The following is a 19083-nucleotide window of genomic DNA, read 5'->3' as shown; positions in this document are numbered from 1 at the left end:
ATTATTGCTGAAGCAAAAGCTTTGCAAAATTTGAGACCAGAAAGTAAGTAAAATTTCAAGAAATATTTATTATTAGGGAGGACAAGAGCAGCAGAAATATTCAAAATTGGGAGAGGAGCTAGCAAAACTTAAGAGAGGTGAAGGCATTAGGGGTAAAATAAGAACAACATAAGAAGTATGAACCCTAGTGGGAAAACTGTCAGAATGCAAAGCATAAAGAATTAATGCACTAGTCACACATCACAGAAATACAGAAACTGCTGAACGGACCTGTAAAGTACAGAATGAAAGGAGCTATATAAAACTGGAAGACTGTACATTCAGCTCCACAAATGGAACTGTTGTATGACATTGAGCAAGTGAATCTGCCTCCTAGTGCTGATACTGCAGAAATATGAAACATTTCTACTGGGAGTTCTAACTTACTTTGAATACAAGTGACATGTAAATTAAATAAAGCTGCAGTTAAATCTAAAACTCGATGTTCTGCCAAACTGGCAAATTATTTCCTGGGTAGAAGTGGCCCAGGGATTCCATGGAGGAGTGAGAAGGACAGAAATTGCCATCATATAAAGAGAAGCCCATACCAGTTGTTAAAAATCACCCTTCGAGTGGGTCTGTAATGTGTAGGGTTGCCAGACGTCTGTCAAAAAGAGGACATGTCCTCCATCTGGCAGGTAAAGCTAGCAACCTTGAAAATGTCCAGCTTTGGCATGTTTGTAGTATTGGTAAGGGCTTAAAGGTGATTGGCATGGCATACCGGCATTGTTCCACTTAAGGTGCTTGAGTACTAGCAGTAAATAATTACATACTGGTACCTTTTGGTCTGAACCAGAACCAGCCTACCCTGGTCTACCAGTGCATCTGAAACTGTAACAAGGAAACCCACCAACTTCAGTCTTTCTTCAAAATAATTAAAGGTACAGTATGTCAGCGTGATCAAATGTCCAAGGAGGACATTAACCCCCCCTGCAACACTGCTCTCCGAAGTTATATACATTGATGCCCCTTCGCTGTATATTCAGGGGGAGCAGCCATGGACTGTGCAATACCTCTCCCTGGACGCTAGATGGCTGCCCCCCTGGATTGGGGCGGTGCCTCGGTTTCCCGCAGGGCTCCATGGGAATTGGAGTTGGGTGCAGCCCTGTTGGGTCCCGCAGCCACCACCAGGGGGTGCTGCAGCTGGGACTCCTGAGTCCATATGGACAGTGTATTCACCACACCCGGAAGTGCAGCCGGAACTCGGCAGTCAACCACCTGGAGCACTTCCAGGTGGACTATACAAGTGCTTCCGGTGTGAGTCTGTGTCAGGTCAGGCGCCTATATAGCACCTTGTTACAACATAGAAATATGTGTTGTCAACTCCACATCAGTAGAAGCCAGCAAAAAAAAGACAGGGTAGGAAATGATTGGGTTCCAGTTCAAGCATTGCTTAGATGACCCCTGAATGAAACTTTCAGTGTGTCCTCCTTGTCTTCCTTTCCTGCTTTCTGTGTCCTTCTTTGGCTACTCTGGTATCTAGCAACCCTAGCTGGGTACTACAACCACTGCAGCTACAGAGGGGATTCCACAAGAAAACATGAGATTCATAAAGAGGCCAGTGAGGAGAATTGGGAAGAACACAACATTAGTGGCAGGAGTAAGACATTATGGGGCAAGTGACAAGTTTTAGCTGCTGCTGTCCCTTGAAAGAAAACAGCATTGAGCTGTGTAAATCAGATGGTGCTGTGCCCTGGCAGTCATGAGATTTTACAAGGTATCTTTGACTCCCAGTCTGGGGGTTCATCGTGTGGTGGGTGTGGCAACGTGCTGTAATCAGCACATGCTCCCAACCTCCCTCTTCCCTTTGACAGCTGTTGGGTTGATCTAAGGAAGCAACACCAACATGACCATCCCATGACAGGAAAATATTGAGCTGGGGTAAGACTTACTGGAGGAGAGTAAAGACAGAATGGAAGGAAGGGGAAAGAGATGCAGTGTGGTTTTCTGTGACCCAGGAATAGGCCAACCCTGTGATTAGTTAGGGATTTAGGCAGTTGTGTTACTTATCCAGGATGATATTAGATAGACAACTGCATCTTTCACTCCAGCCTTTGTCTAATACACAAACTCCAGTGGGTCCAAGTGGTCTTTCACAAGAGGACTCATATAGTCCATGTCCCTTGAGTTCCTCTTTCTTGCCTCTTCCATTTCTGCTGAAGATCACATGAACAATCAATACAGTTCGCATGCAGAACCGATTCATACACAAAGTTGCAATAGGGTGTGCACACAAAACCAGTATATTTTGTACGCAAAACCGACATAGTACACACATACAACCAATAGAGTTCAAGCGCAAAACCAACGTGTTACCCACATGAAACCAGTATAAGATGTGCATGAAATCATTATAGTGCATACACAAATCCATTGTTAGAGCGGCAGAGAACACAAGCTAATACAGTCCATATGCAAAATGAAAAAATGAGAGTGTAAACCGATGCGGTTCACTCACAAACCAATAACAAATGTACTGGAACTAGTGATATACACATGCACAATATAGTTCATATGCAAACCAGTGGTATGCATATACAAATGGATATAGTTCACACACAAACTGATAATATATGGACACGAACCAATAAAGTTTGTATGAATGAAACCAGTATTATACACATGCAAACCAATTAAGTATGCACACAAACAGATAGTAAATATTCATAAACCAATAGTGTTCACATGTAAACCAATAGATTCCGCACAAAAATATATAATTTATGGCCTGTCTGGCCCCTCATACTTAAACACTTGAGGATTGACTCCATCTGGTTCAGCGACTTGTTCTGTTTGTAGATGGTCATTAGCTGGATCTCATATAGGTTTTCTCAATATGGTGTCACACACATGCGCATGGGAGGCAGCTAAAGAGCCCAAAAGAAGGTAATTCCTGATCAGACCAGGGGTTGGCAGAGTGCATTAATCTTTTCTCTTATCTCCTCACAGACCAAATGCGGGAAATTCCACCTGGTTCCACCCCAGAAGATGTCACTTCCAACTCCGCCCCAGAAGACATCACTTCTAGTTCTGGTCCCAAGAGCCCTCCTCTTCCTCCCATTCCACTATATATCTGCCATGTTTACTAAATCTGGGCAGTTCTGCTTTGGACTCTTGTCTGTAAAGACCATTTTCTCAACCATTTTTCGACTTTTGCACCCAGTTCTCAAGTATATGGGAGGCTGCCCCAAACCTCTTTGTGTGTCAAGGCTTGATTATTTACCACAATGGCATCATTCTAGACAAAAACAAACTTCAACCGTATGAAGACACATACCATATTATAAAGAGGACAAATTAAGAAGTAAACAATGTATATATTAAAAATAAATATTGCCGATATTATAAATGCCATTTTACCAGTATCAAAATGAGAAGCAGATTGGCTCTTATGTCCTCTTCACTTGTGGCTACCCAATGAGACAGCAGCCCAGTCATCATGAAGGCTACAACACTTTTGTGTAAAGGATGCCAACACCTTCATTTATCTCTGCTATGACTGCGAATAGGAGTGAACATAAAATAAAATGAGGAAGAAGCCCTGACATAAAAGATGAGGCTCTAGCTCTGAAGGCTTTCAGCTGGGATTCTGAGCTCTCTTCCTTTTTTATTGCTCTCAATCAGCTTAGATAATTGAATGCATTAAAAATATAACAGTGCGGTGTTGTCAGCAGTGACAGAGAGCTGTGCACTTGAAAGGATGTTCTGACCGCTTGTTGCCTTGTGCTGTGGTTCAGGGTCAGGACATCTATTAAAATTATAGGAGACCAAAGTGTTACTGGGCTCCATGGAACACGCCACGTTAATGGATCTGCCATTTTGTCAATAGTGCCTTGAAAATGATGAGATGATTTCAAGGTGTTTGCCCTTCTGTAATGTGAGCAGTTGAGCACTGGACTAGTCAATTCATTGCCCGCCAGGATGAGGGAGGATGTTAACCTCACATCCACCCCGCATTTGGCTGATGATATAATTCAGTAAGCCTACAAGCAGTAAGGCATTATGTCTATATATAAGTGAGGGGCTTGCTTCAGAGTGCAGGGCACAGCTCGACTACACTGTAAGCCCTATTCAAAATACCTGTACTTTCAAATATACCACATGATGTGAAATACAACTGGTGGGATGATAATTGCATATAAAGTCTGTGACGGATGGCCAGGACCATTACCCGGCCAGAATGCCAATTGGATGGAAGGACCGAGGGAGAGACCACATTGGAGTCATTATCTTCCTCAAGACACTAGAGGGCAGCCCCCCTGGGTTGTTGCAGCACCACGGATCCCGGCAGGGCATGTTGGGAGGTGTAGTTTGGAGCAGCCCTGATGGGCTCCGTGGGTGCTGCAGGTGCAACTGGGTCCTTGGAAGAACCACCTGGAAGTGCAGCTGGAAGGTAAGCACTTCGGCTGTAAAAGGAGCCGCCTCACCACCAATCAGACAGCCAGAGTCGGGTGGTGGAGGACAAAGCTTGCGAGGAGGAGTGGAGAAAAAGAAGAGAGAAAGAAAGAGAAAGAGAGAAAGAATGGACTGTATTTATTTGTATTTGGTGCTTTGTACTGTGCTGTGTAATGGGGAGCAAAAGAAAAACACTTCCCCACTGAAGAATAAAAAAGATGCTGTGTTGAACTTGTGTCTCAGCCTGTCTTTGTCAGGCTTAAGGGAGCTATACGCTCCCTGGTGGACCCCAAGTCATAATTAATTCTCCTTTTTTCATTAGGTATTTAAATGTCAACATAATATAATACATGTTCAATAAAATGTGGATGAAATGAAGCTGCTCAATGTTACCTGTGCCCACTGCTGTAACCCCAAGCTGGCATTTCGGTCTACTGCTTTGTGACAATTTATCAGTATGGCAGTCTATCATGAGCTCTATCATTATCTTGTGTAATGAACGTTCTAAGCAGTGACCCTAACTAACAGGGATGAGTATTTTTCTCTGGTGTATTTTTATAGTCAAAAATTACCTGTACTTCATTATTGAAGACATTCCATGGACTTCACTTGTGGTGAATTCACCATCAGCTGTTTAGGTACAGGCCACTACAGTAAACACTGGTCTGGAGTTTGGCCTGTGCAAGAAAGGCAGCATGGTGGTGCAGTAGTTTGTGCTGCTGCCTCACACACACACAACTCATAGGCTTGAAGCCCATGACTGATTGTTGTTTAAGTGCATCCATCTATTGAGAACCCCATCACAGTTCATTTTGGCTCATTATCACTAACACTCATCAAATCTTTACACAATACTGGTGACGATGACTAGGTGTCTTTCAAGGACTATGTTGCTATAGTCCCTCGGCCTTTCACTTTCACTTGTCATGTGTGCTCACATAGGGGACAGCTTAAGGCCTCTGGTGATTGTAATTCTCCACCGCTCCAGAAGTTGGCACTGTTTCCTAATGACCTTTTCTCTTCCTCCTTCTGCAGACCAGAAAAACTGATGGCTATAACACCACTGATGTCACTTCCAGTGCCCATCCACTAGGACCTGCATCTTCCTGCCAGAAGCACTTAAGACCAGAAGATCTGCAATCTTGAAACAGTTCAATTGGGATCTTGAATCTGGAAAGATGTTTCCATAATTATTGCATGTTATTTTTGTGATTATTTCCCTTCAATTATATGGGGTCACCAGGTTCATGTCCCAACTCTTTATCGTGGTCTGTCTATTCTCTTAGACACTCTATCCAAAATCCGCAAGATCAGACTATATCTGATAGAGTATGCAACTCCTGGTCCAGGCTTTGGTCTTGTCACATCTGGAATACTGCTAGTCTCTACTGGCAGAGGTTTCGAATGTGTCACCAAGTCACTGCACACGATTCAAATTACAGCAAGTGGCATATTTGGTGTTCAACCAGCTGAAGCGGGCACATGTCACTCCTCTTTTCTGACCACTATAGCAGCAGGTATTAAGTTCAAATCCTTGATGCTTTCCTACAGAGTAGTCAGTGGGTCTGCACTTATCCATATGGACACACTTGGGAGGTCCTCTGCTCATTCTCAACCACTCAGGTCTGCTGGTGATCGGCATCTGGTGATGCCACATTTGTGTGCTATCAAATCTCAATCCACACTCTTTTTAATGTGGAGCTCCTGGCTGTTGGAATGAGCTACACACCTCCATTTGAACCTTTGAGTCCGTTAATGTGTTTAAGAAGCATTTGAAGGTTCTCTTGTTTGGTGAATCTCTATCTCACTGATGGCAGCTGTTTCATTTTTTAGGTTTTGTCACTTACAAACTGTAACTCACTTGTTCTTAGCGCTTCACTTGTGGTGATCAATTTGTAATCTGTCCTGTAACACTTGTTCCCTAATATTTCCTCAGACTAACGTTCACTCGGTAATGATGGCCTATTTTGTAAGTTGCTTTGAATAAAACTGTCTGCTAAGCAAATACATAGTGAATGATTCTTCCCATGTCTGGGTAGGTTTCCTCCAGGTACTCTGGTTTTCCTCCTGAATCTACAAAAATATTAGATGTTAGTTTAATTTTTGTCTCTATATTTAACCTAGGAGAGAGTGGGAATGTGTGTGTTGCTCTTTTAATGTCCAGGGCAGTTTTCTGCTTTGCACTCTGTGTGTCTAGGATTAAGCTGATTTAAGAATGTTGTGTTGTGTATAGCGGCCAACTGAATGCATATTGCTATTAAACTGCGCTAGACAAGTTACATCAGCCAGTGATGATTCACCAAACGAATGAGCTGGCATTACATCATATATAGCTGAAGAACCTACAAAAACAGCACCTCTGCACAGTTGCAGGTGCTCTTTCCAACTAGTGACGCAAAAGGCAAGCAGTCCTTTTAAAGATAGCGAGTCACCTCAAATAGCCATGTAAAGTGTCCGAGAAAGAATTTGCTTATGTAAATAGAATACATTTTCACTCTATTAATGTGCTGCTCTATAGTGCACAGAAAGTGTGTCAGAGTATGCAAGCTTGTACCATGAAGAGTTGCGCTATGATGAATCTGACCCTGACCCACCAAATGATCAGCCAAGTCAGAGAGCAAAATGTAAAAATGTAAAAACAGGTAATCAGATGCTGCATTTATTTTTTAACCAGTTCATTTAATTTGTGGTGTGGCGAATGGCCGGGTCCCATGCCCGATGCCCCTGCTGCTTATGTTTCAGGGGAGCAGCCATGGGCTGCTCAGTACCTCCCCCGGGACACTTGGTGGCAGCCCCTCTGGCCGACGGTGATTCCCCAACCTCCCACAGGGCTCCATGGGAGATGGAGTCCTCCACAACCTGGTTGGGGCCCGGGGTGGCCACTGGGGGGGGGCTGTCTGGTTTCAATAGCCTGGCTGGACAAATCTTCAGCCCCACCCTATATGGGCTATAAAAAGGGCCAGCCACCACCACTCAGGAAGCCAGTGTCGGGAGGAGGAGGACTATGCTTGTGGAGGAGTGGTGGTAAAAGGAGAAAGTATTGTTGTGTTGTGTGGAAGAGTGCTTTTGGACTGCGTATTGCCTGTGGGTCACGGGGAAGACGTGCGCCCATGGGTGAAGAAAATAAAAGCCTATATAGCACCTTGTTACAGTGGCCAATATCACATAGTACAGCCCTTATATTCCATAGTTCATTGGCCACATCTCTTACAGCATCCACTATTACATTTTGTGACTCCAGAACAGCATCTGTCTGCACAGAGCCAGATGGCTTCCAAGCGTTTTCTGAGGCAGAGGTGTATGTGCAACCAGCACCTGAAGAAGAATTTGGCACAGCAGCACCATCATGTCATCGGCACAGCTTTTGTAATATTGTCTGAAACAGAAAAAACAGATGGCACGCTGCGACTCAATTTTTCATGTCGACTGTGATATCTGACCACTTCTTTTTTATTTTGGGCACTGTGCGACTTTCTGAACTTGAACTTTCAAGTGTCTCAGTCATGTTTTTGTTGTTTATACAACTGTGTAATCCAAAAAATAGTATGTTTTTCCTTGCCTCCACTTTGCATTTGCTAAAATTCTTCTTTTTCTTATGCATTTGCCATTGTCTTTTAACCAAACACTGAATGGAAGGGGCTATTTATATTGATTTTGTATATTAAAATATGTAAAATTATAGGCGGAATCGGGGTGGGGCGGCAGGCGTGTGCACGTCCATTACATTTCATATTGACTGGGATTTAGAGGGCGGAAGTGCGTGGAAGTTGGCTTATGCACGGTTTTGTGCATCAGGATTTTTTATGCATATGCACATTTCCACTTTTGCTCATGCTCCATGTTTTAGTGTGAATTCTATGCACGCCATTATACATGAGGCCCCAGGACAATAAAATTCATTGTTTTAATTAAACCATAAAAAGAATAAAGTAACTAATTATGTTATCCTTGTTCTTTTGTCTGCATGATGCCAAAGAAAATTCCATCCATGGGGCTAAATCCTGGCAACTGTGCTTGACACCTTATTGTCCCTCACTGCCAGTGGTCCATCCCACCTCTGCTAGAGGCACATGTGAGACTACCATTTAAGAATCTAGTGACATCAGTGAGCCTCAAGAGTAACCACCCATTTTCTGAACATGTTTTTTATCTTTAGAGGGTTAAGCGGAGCTGGACCCCTGACATCATCAAGTGCAAGATAAGAAGAAGAGACAGGTGGCAGCATTTCTTTAGACTGCAGGTGGAAACTCATAATAATAATAATAATAATAATAATAATAATAATAATAATAATAATAATAACAATAATAAATTTTATTTAATAGGTGCCTTTCTCTGCGGTGGGTTGGCACACTGCCCGGGATTGGTTCCTGCCTTGTGCCCTGTGTTGGCTGAGATTGGCTCCAGCAGACCCCCGTGACCCTGTGTTCGGATTCAGTGGGTTGGAAAATGGATGGAGGTGCCTTTCTTAACACTCAAGGTCACCTTACAATGAAATTAAACAACATTAATGAAATAAAAACAAAGAGAACAATAAATCAAAAAGCAATAAAGTACAGAGGTAGTAGCAAACAAACAAAGATAAAAGGCAGTAACAGTGTTAAATTCATAGTTGGTGGCATGATCTCATGAACTTGGAGGCATCTCTCCACGTTAAAGGCATCCCAGGTGTAAGTTGAAAGGAGAGTTAATTACTGCACCACCATGTTTGAACTTGGTTACAGTATACACTCGCGTATAAGTCGGGTCTTGAAACTTGAAAAATCGATCATAAAATCAGACCCTGACTTATACGCCAATCAAAAATACGACACTTAAATTTTTTTTTACATCTTCTTTCTTTCTCCAATTTCACACCTTTTTCTCAGATACATCGAATTTTGTTGAAGCAGCGCAGTTACCAATTTCTTTCGCGACTTCAATGACTTTTAATTTAAAACCAGCTTCATATTTTCTTCTGATTGAATGCTCCATCGTAGATAAGGGATGCTCTTACTATAAAGGTGTTTGAGGGTGTGAGATACAAAAAACACAAAACAGTTCAAATGTCGCTTCGGAATAGTTTTGGGTTTTACCATGTGGTCACATAGGCACAATACGTAGAAAAAAAAAGGCAGTGTGCTCCGTGGTTACTTCCTCAGCTGGGTGTTAGCATATCATAATCTCTTGGACCAATAGCACAAGTTTTCCCATATTCGACTTATATAACCATCATTATAAAATACTGGAAATTATACGGTAAAATCAAGCCCTGACTTGTCTCTCCATGGGAGAACTTAAATGCGAGTATATACGGTAATAATATAAGAGGGGAGCACAGACAGTCTTCTAGCAAAGCAGTACAGGAGTGTCAGTTTCAGATTAGTAAAGTCAGAAGAAGGTTTTTAGGAAGCAGAAGATGCAGAGCCAGTTGATCCATTAGGTGACACAGGCACTTAGAAAACCATCACCTGAGGGGGCACCATTTATGAATGTGAAGGGGCGCGTACCCTGGACACCAAACATTCACAGTTATCGAACTCTGATGATGCTTAGTGGGCACTGTTATCCGGTGGGCTCAGTTTTTGGAAGTAAAAGTGCACACGCTCTGTACACCATGGGGCGCGTACTCCTTACAGTCTGCAATCTACACAGAAATGGGTGACACATGTGCTATTGAAGGGTTGCACTCTCCAGACACCCAGGGGGAACTCCCCCCCCAATGTTGCTAAACTCTAATAATACTGAGTGAGTGCTGTTGCCCGCTGAGCACAGTTTGTGGTAGTAAAAATGTGCATGCTCCATACACCAAGGGGCACATACCCCTTAAAGTCTGCAATCTACACAGAAATGGGTGCCATTTGTGCTATTGAAAGATTGCGTGTTCTCCAGACACCTGGGGGGACTGGGGACCCCCCCCCCTCTTCCAGCTGTCAAGCTCTGATGATACTGAGTAGGAACTGTCTATGAAAGTAAACTTTAAGTAGCTCCAAAGATATCAGCAATACATACACAAATGGGTGCTGTTTGGGCTACTGAAGGTGGTGTGCACTCCAAATACCCAGGGAGAACCCTTCCCTATGTCCCCCATAACTCTGAAGATACTGAATGGGCACTGTTACACATTGGGTGAAATTTATGAAAATAATAGTGCCTACACACTACTGGGCACATACTCTTTAAAATCTGCAATGTATGGGGAGCCATTTGTGCTACTGAAGGGGCATGTGTTCCAGACGTCGAGGGAGACTGGATCCTCCCTTTACCCCACCGGTCATTGACTTCTAATAATAACGCCTACCTGCTATGGACAACGAGGGGTGATGTCCATCCACTCCACATAGAGTTTCAAGTGGCCTTCGACCGGCACAGAGGAGATGACAGGCAAGTCATCTGATAAAATGTTAATGTTACAGCACATGAATGATGAACAGGAACAGGAAGAGAGTTCCAGAGAGTGGGAGCGTCTAACTTGAATAAGCTGACCAGCAAAGCCTTTGAGTTGTAAGAATGATATTATTAGAGGATAGAGGACAAAATGTGCAAAACAGCTAAAATGTATGATAACAAAGGATCCCATTGTTCATTTGAGGAAGGTTATATGACTCACTCATGGTCATGCAGACAGTCATGTGTAGGGACTGAAATAGCATCCATGTGCATTACAGTGTAACCTTTAGTTGCTAGGCCACCTTAATTCAGTATAAGGATGGGTGCTGAGAGAAAAAACAAATAATACATCATATTTCATGTTAAAATACTGAATGAACACTAATCAGTCTAAATAATTAAAAATCCTATTCACTCAATATTCACCAAACAACACAAAGGAATGCTTGCAACTGTCGTAAGCTCAGAATTATGCTTCACACTCTCATTCACGAGCCTTAATTAAAGGGAATGTTTTAATCGAGCAGGGATGCTGTGCTGAAAATGTACAAGCAGGCAAACAAATGATCTTTATCTGCAGGATGGAAGTCACACTCCTCGGAGAAAAATTCCACCAATGTCTGTTCCAGTCTGGCTCCATATCCCAAGTCTAATTTTGAGCCTGCTTTTCTTTTTCTTTTTCGTTCCTTTACCTTTAGCCTTTCTTCATATCAGCATTCCTGGGGATTTTAATTAATGAGCTGCACAGCAACTTTCAAAGGTCTCCTAGCACTGAAGCAGATTGTTAATTGAATTTCAGACTTGAGACTTGAGGGAATTACTCTTCCGATTGTCTTGGGAGTTAAAAAAGAAAAGAAAAGAAAAATCGGTAGGAAGGAATAGGCATTCACATGGAAAGTACAACATAGGTGTGGAGATGTGCCTACCTGTCACTGATTTGGATTTTTCTTTTCTGTGGTGTGCTTCCTAACACACTTCTGTTTAAGGTGGGGTTATTGATTGTTCAGCCCATATTACAAAGAATACAGCAATCCTTAAAGGTAAAACGTCTGTGGAACGTGGCCCGGGCACAGCCTGGCGGACATGTTTCAAAGCACCACCACACGTTTATTATACAGTCGCTATTTACAAAAGTGCACACACAACCCCAAATTCCCCCAAAGTCCAGGCCTCTTCACTATGCCTCACTCTCTTCAGGCCGCCTCTTCTCCTCTCCACCTGAGATCTCGTCTCTCGACTTCCCGACTTCAGTCATCGAATGGAGGGAGGCGGCCCCTTCTATAACCACCCGGATGTGCTCCAAGTGCCTCCCGACAATCTTCCGCCAGCACTCCCCATTGTGGCGGAAGTGCCGGCTGCGCACCTGGAAGCACTTCCGGGTGTCCCTGGTCTTCTTCCCCCCAGTACCTCTGGGTGTGGTGGAAGTGCTGAGGGCCAGGGCTCCTTAGGCATTGGGGCGCCCCCTGGCAGTGATCACGGGCCCCTACAGGGTTGAGCTTCAAAGCTTTGTACCCGTGGTCCCCAAAGCCACCAGGGAGGTCGACCCCAAATGGTCTGGGGGAGGCGTAAGCCCTCCTCTGGTCCTCCGGGGCATCCTGGCTGGGTACCACCCCCAGCCACCTGTGACATATCGTACTTTCAAGCTAACCAGTTCATTGGGGGTGAACATCAGGAATTCCTTTTGTCGACTTACTACACTCATGTTGCTGACCTGTTATTCACATTTGTTGTACTGCTAATGTCAGACAAATAAAAAGTAAAGGAAAACCAGAACTGCAATTGCAATTTCTGATGGGAAGAAAGAAGTAGGACATGTCTGAAACGCACCATTTTCCTCGTCTATGTAATCCAGTAACTACTAGTGATTAAGATTTTTTGTGTTTTTTTTATTATTTTTTTTTTACATTTATCAAATAACCCTCTCTCTTTTGCAATAAAATCTCTGTAGTTAATCACTACAGCCAAACACAGCTGATTAGTTTTCCCCTGACCAAGGCACCAAGCTTTTATTTTTCTCTCATAATGAACAGCAAGTCATAAGCAGTTTATTTTTTTATTGAAATACAATCCAAAGTAAAAATGACTAATTTTAGAAAATATATGTTATTCATGCAATGATTTTTAGTTGAAAGTAATGCATTTCTGCTAAGGTTCTTTCATTAATTGCATATCTTACCCCACTTATTTTTTTTTTTTCATATTCATCAAATGTCTCTTCAAGCCACACGTCTTCAGAACAGGGCAAACACTTGGAAAAATGGAGTTGCTACACGTAGGTAAAAGGAACATCAGTTTTAAATTCATGATGGGAGTTGCTGTCTGGTAGGACACAACCTCTAAAAAGGATTTAGGGGTTTCTATTGACACAAAGTTCCTAAAATTGAAATACAATTAAAAAGACAAATAAAATGTTAGGTTATGTAGTAAATCTTACAGATTGGAAACAGTATGGCAGTTGGGCAAACTTAAGTCTGACCCTTTAATCTGTAAAAGTAAACACACTGAGACAAGATTAAGTGTTGGGGAAACCGTCCCCGTATAGTATGTCTTTTCTTGGGTCAGTACAAACAGCCAAGCTGTATACATCAGCACAGACAACATTCTGGTGGCAAGATGATATATTTGTAGAGGCGGGGACGGCAAAAGGGATGTCAAGAACAACAGGGAATCCTGGGAGCAAGGTGATGTCATTGGGGAGGGACGACACATGACTTATGCGAGGCGGAAGGAGCTCGATTGTTTGGTTGTAGAACAGGAAGATGTCTCACTGCCCCGGGCTCTTTTGTGGATTGTCCTTTCTGTGAGAGAGCAGAGAGATGGGTTAGTGCACTGGCTTTTTCCTGTCTTGCGGGTTCACGCAACACGGTGGATCCTTTGGCTGCCCCCTACTCGCGCGTGTGTGTGTGTGACAAATCCTATAGTACTGGTACACCACAGACCTGTGTTCTTTTCTCACTACTTAGAGGCAGAAAATCAGCTTGGTGTAGCCATAATAATTTGGACCTTAACATTCAAAAAACTGCCATCTCTTTACCTATCACTTCCTCTTAATGGCTCAGCTATTGGAATGACAGAGTCATTTAAGTTTCTGGGTACTGTGCTGTAACAAAACTTTAAGTGGGACAAAAACATTGCATGTATTATTAAGAAGGACCACCAAAAAATGCTCTTTTTGCACCAATCAATCTCCCCCAAGCAATATCAGTCCAGTTGTACACAGCCATCATCAAGTCCATAGTGACCTCATCTTAACCATCTGGTCTGGTGCTCCCTCTGCTCAGGCTAACGCAAATCTGTGAATCATCAGAACCTCAGAAAAGATCATAGGCTGTAAGTTACCATCCATTCATGTCCTACAGTGCATCCAGAAAGTATTCACAGCGCATCACTTTTTCCACATTTTGTTATGTTACAACCTTATTCCAAAATGGATTAAATTCATTTTTTCCTCAGAATTCTGCACACAACACCCCATAATGACAACGTGAAAAAAGTTTACTTGAGGTTTTTGCAAATTTATTAAAAATAAAAAACTGAGAAATCACATGTACATAAGTATTCACAGCCTTTGCTCAATACTTTGTCGATGCACCTTTGGCAGCAATTGCAGCCTCAAGTCTCTTTGAATATGATGCCACAAGCTTGGCACACCTATCCTTGGCCAGTTTTGCCCATTCCTCTTTGCAGCACCTCTCAAGCTCCATCAGGTTGGATGGGAAGCGTCGGTGCACTGCCATTTTAAGATCTCTCCAGAGATGTTCAATCGGATTCAAGTCTGGGCTCTGGCTGGGCCACTCAAGGACATTCACAGAGTTGTCCAGAAGCCACTCCTTTGATATCTTGGCTGTGTGCTTAGGGTCGTTGTCCTGCTGAAAGATGAACCGTCTCCCCAGTCTGAGGTCAAGAGCGCTCTGGAGCAGGTTTTCATCCAGGATGTCTCTGTACATTGCTGCAGTCATCTTTCCCTTTACCCTGACTAGTCTCCCAGTTCCTGCCACTGAAAAACATCCCCACAGCATGATGCTGCCACCACCATGCTTCACTGTAGGGATGGTGCCAGGTTTCCTCCAAACGTGACTCCTGGCATTCACACCAAAGAGTTCAATCTTTGTCTCATCAGACCAGAGAATTTTCTTTCTCATGGTCTGAGAGTCCTTCAGGTGCCTTTTGGCAAACTCCAGGTGGGCTGCCATGTGCCTTTTACTAAGGAGTGGCTTCAGTCTGGCCACTCTACCATACAGTACAGGCCTGATTGGCGGATTGCTGAAGAGATGGTTGTCCTTCTGGAAGGTTCTCCTCTCTCCACAGAGGACCTCTGGAGCTCTGACAGAGTGACCATTGGGTTCTTGGTCACCTCCCTGACTAAGGCCCTTCTCCCCCGATCGCTCAGTTTAGATGGCCGGCCAGCTCTAGGAAGAGTCCTGGTGGTTTCAAACTTCTTCCACTTATGGATGATGGAGGCCATTGTGCTCATTGGGACCTTCAAAGCAGCAGAAATTTTTCTGTAACCTTCCCCAGATTTGTGCCTCGAGACAATCCTGTCTCGGAGGTCTACATACAATTCCTTTGACTTCATGCTTTGTTTGTGCTCTGACATGAACTGTCAACTGTGGGACCTTATATAGACAGGTGTGTGCCTTTCCAAATCCTGTCCAATCAACTGAATTTACCACAGGTGGACTCCAATTAAGCTGCAGAAACATCTCAAGGATGATCAGGGGAAACAGGATGCACCTGAGCTCAATTTCGAGCTTCACGGCAAAGGCTGTGAATACTTATGTACATGTGCTTTCTCAATTTTTTAATTTTTAATAAATTTGCAAAAACCTCAAGTAAACTTTTTTCACGATGTCATTATGGGGTGTTGTGTGTAGAATTCTGAGGAAAAAAATGAATTTAATCCATTTTGGAATAAGGCTGTAACATAACAAAATGTGGAAAAAGTGATGCGCTGTGAATTCTTTCCGAATGCACTGTATATGTGTCCAGGGTAGGAAGATGTGCTGCAAACATTATTGCTGACCCGACTCACTCAGGGTACCACCTTGTTCCAAACACTCCAGAAAACGCATTTGTGTGGTGAAAGCTAAAACAACTCGTCAACGTAAGCAGTTTTTATATTATGTCCAATTATTCTAACTAATCAGGTTTGAGTTTCTACTTAGTTTCTATGTATGCCTGCCTGCAAACCTTGCACTTGTTCACATGTTATCGTATTTTATTCTACTATCTTTTTATATTTTATGTTGTCCTTGTATGTTGCGTCAATGCTACCAAGACAAATCCCTAGGACATGTTAGTGTGCCTGAGCAACTGTAAAAACTGCTGAATTTAAATCGTGGGGGATTATGCTCAGACTATGTGATGCACTTCTGAGACCCACGTGTGGAGTTTGACATTAGGCTGAGCGGGAGGCAGACGAACCATAAATTATAATTTAATTTTGTTATGTGGTCAGAATCATATTGCTTCATATTTACCTCTTATTCCATGTTGAAAATCATACGTTGTTCATAATATAAAGTTACAATTTGAATTAAGTCTCACATTAACATATTTGAAACCTGAGAAAGTACACAAGTATGGTGGAAAATGCTGCATTTTTATTTGTCTACTTATTGTAATTGTGGGCTAAATAAGGACTTTGTTATTTTTTTTAATAATTTATAAAATGTACTCATGGCTTAACATTCACATGCATTCCTGGATTGGCTGAGCAGATTGAAAGTTGGAGTTCTTTAAATTTTTTATTTACTTCGTCAAAAAGACATTTTTGCTTATTAAATATTTTGTCACAGAGGGGTGTGTGAGGTGTGACTGAGATTTGCTATCTCTTAGGACTTGTTTGCCAACAGGAGTGGCTACTGGACATGTAAAAATTAAATATCCTGTAAGCTGAGGTGACCTTTCTCAAGCTAAATCTGAAACAATGAACTAATCTGTAAGTGAAGTCATACAGAAAATTTCTCTGTTGTTGTAAGGATAGGCGACGTGCAACAGAGATCAAATTATCGTATTTCTTGATTATTAACATATTTACATGAGATGTAGACTTAAAAAACTTTTGAGGAGAAATACCATCTATTTGAGTTTTTTTTAGTACCATAGTGCATCTTTTAGGGTGAGCCAGGCTCCTCTTCCCCCATTGGCTACCCCATTAACTCCGCCCCTGATAAAAATGCATCTGGAGTACTGTGTGCAGTTCTGCTGATCAGGTTACACAAAAAAGACACAGCAGCACTTGAAGCTGGACTTATTTGCCTGACACCTTTATCCAAGCGACTTACAATGTTTGTAGTACAATTGGTAATCGCGTGAGGACACCAGTAGAAATTAAGGGGAAGTGCATTTAAGCCAGAAAGTTCTTCTCCACTCAAAGAATTGTGAGACTCTGAAACAAACTACTGAGAAATGTAGTTGAAGCAGAAACCTTTAAACCTTTAAGAAGAATCTGGATGAGACATTGGGACAGCTTATCTATGAGCTAAACAAACGGGCTCAATGGACTGAGTGGTCTCTCATTTGTCAAATTTATTATGCTCTGAAATTTTACTGAGGTTGCTTCAAATTAACTTTATCACTTTTAATTCATTTTAATTTCAATTAATTAGGATTTAAAAAATAACAATGTTTTTGACTAAAAGTTATTTTTTTATCCATATACCCATATAATTTGCTCACTGCACTCACTAATCTAAAACAATGACTACACTTGTAAATTTTGATTTGTGATAATGTTATGATCATGTTCTGTGATTTTATGATTTGAGTATTTTGGGGATTCTAAATAGGCGTCATGTTAGTGTGAGAATGTGTGTGTACGTGTATGGGCCCTGTGGTGGCCTGAGACAGTATCCATGTCTGTTTCCTGTTGTGAGCCCCAAACTGGTGAGGTATAGTCTGGTCTCAGTGGCCTTCATTTGAATTAAGATCTGAGAATTGTTAGTTATGTTATATAAAGTGTGATGGATGTTAGGGACTGGTAAACCTCAGTCCCTTACCTGGCTAAGAGGTCAGAAAAATGAATGGACAAGGGGAGACAGCCTCTCAAGATTTCATGCTCCCCAGACATCCTGGATGGAAGCACTCCTGTGTCAGTATACCCATTCATGACACAAGCAGGTCCTGCTAGGAGTTGAACTCTTGTGGGGTAACCCTGCTGGGTTCCATGGGAGCTGCCAGGGGGAGCTGCAAGGAAGGGATGTCCCTACTTTTCGGGACTCCTGCCTGACCCTGGTGTGCTTTCTCCTTGTGATGTCCTGACACCAGAGGTACTCCTGGATCCAGCATAAAAGAGACCGCCTCATCTCACTCAGGGAGTCAGAGGTGGGAGTAGATGGACAACACCCACCTGGCAGTACAAGAAGAAAAGAAATGGAAAAGAATGATATAATAATAAGAGACTGTGGAGCATTAAGAATCTGTGATAGGGTATTCTATGAATACAATTTTGGTGTTTTGCACTCGGATCTATTGCTGCAGTAACTGTGTCTTGGTGGCGCCCCCCCACCCCCCCCAGCAGCTACAATACACATGGACACACACAGTGTTAAAGAAGTGGAGTTCGTTATTTTAAACCCTGTTGACAATGAACCACATACTCAAAGTTGTTCAGCTTATTCTTTGTTAGTGCTCTATGGTATAAAACTAGTTGCAATTATAACATTTTTATATGTACTTTGTATTACGGTATTAATTCATTAACATGAGATTTTGACAATCTGTTCACAGTGTGATTTCACTTTTCCATTGTAACTATACATTAAAGTTGGCTTGGGGCATGTAATAATAACAATAATAATAATAATTCTGTATGTAAAATTTTCAAAAATAAAAAAAGTTTTTTTTTGAACTTCTCTCAACAATAGTCATTTCTCAATGAAAAAAAAGCTTTGAAAGTTTCAGAAATAAACATAAGTCCTTGCATGAGTGGTTTGATTGTTCATAGAGAAAAATCTTCAATAAACAGGCCTGGTTTGATGAGGACATCAATGTGACCATAGCAAGTTCATAGGTTTCGGCAAATACTGTACTTGCTGCAACACTTTGTCAGTTTTTTTTAAATCATGAAGTTTCCACAGGGTGGCACAGTGGTAGGGCTGTTACCTGGCACCAAGGAGACCGGATTCAAGTCCCAGGTGTTCCCTTTTCCTCTGGGGGCTCCAGTTTCCTTCCACAGTCCAAAGACTAACATGTTAGGTGGATTGGTGAGGCTACATTGGCACTGACATGTGCGTATTTGTGTATTCATGCTGTGAAGGAGTGCAGCCCTGTCCAGGG

The sequence above is a fragment of the Erpetoichthys calabaricus genome, chromosome 13 (assembly GCF_900747795.2).
Source record: "Erpetoichthys calabaricus chromosome 13, fErpCal1.3, whole genome shotgun sequence".
NCBI lineage: Eukaryota > Metazoa > Chordata > Cladistia > Polypteriformes > Polypteridae > Erpetoichthys > Erpetoichthys calabaricus.
Note: the sequence above shows the minus strand (reverse complement) of the source record.